This window comes from Egretta garzetta, unplaced genomic scaffold (genome assembly GCF_000687185.1).
Source record: "Egretta garzetta isolate BGI_Z169 unplaced genomic scaffold, ASM68718v1 scaffold867, whole genome shotgun sequence".
NCBI lineage: Eukaryota > Metazoa > Chordata > Aves > Pelecaniformes > Ardeidae > Egretta > Egretta garzetta.
The window spans coordinates 75,149-75,669 of NW_009260291.1; positions in this window are offsets into that span (position 1 = coordinate 75,149).

Here is a 521-nt window from a genome sequence, read left to right on the forward strand (position 1 = left end):
TTCCTGCGCGGGAGCGTGGTGGTGGTGGTGGGGGGCACCATCTGGCCCTGCTTTTGTTTGCAGAACGATCAAAGCTAATAGCGCGGTGCTGCCACGGCCCCTCGGCGCGTGCAGCCATCTGTGCAGGGCTTTGTGCGCGCCCGCCGCCGCCAGCTCTTCCACCCGGGAGCGGCAAAGGGTGCGACGCCGTCACCCAACGCCAAAGCCGCTTTGTGCTGCAAAGTCCCTGCCCGGAGCTGTGCGGGGGTCCTGGGCTGAGCAGAGCCCCCAGCCCCCCGGCAGCGCCGGTGCTCCCCATTCACACCTCCAGCTCTGCCAGCGTCGCTCGCAGCCCCCAGCCTGGCCCGGCCGCTCCCGGCCCTCCCTGGCCACTCGGCAAAGCCCGTTTGCGGGGTTTGGGTTTTGGCCTGGGTGGCTTCGCTGCGCTGCTTTGCACGGAGAAGATTGAGGATCCCCCTGGTGCTCCCCGGAGGTGGGGGCCCCTGCGCCAGCGTCCCCGCGGGGCTCCCAGCCTGGGCTCT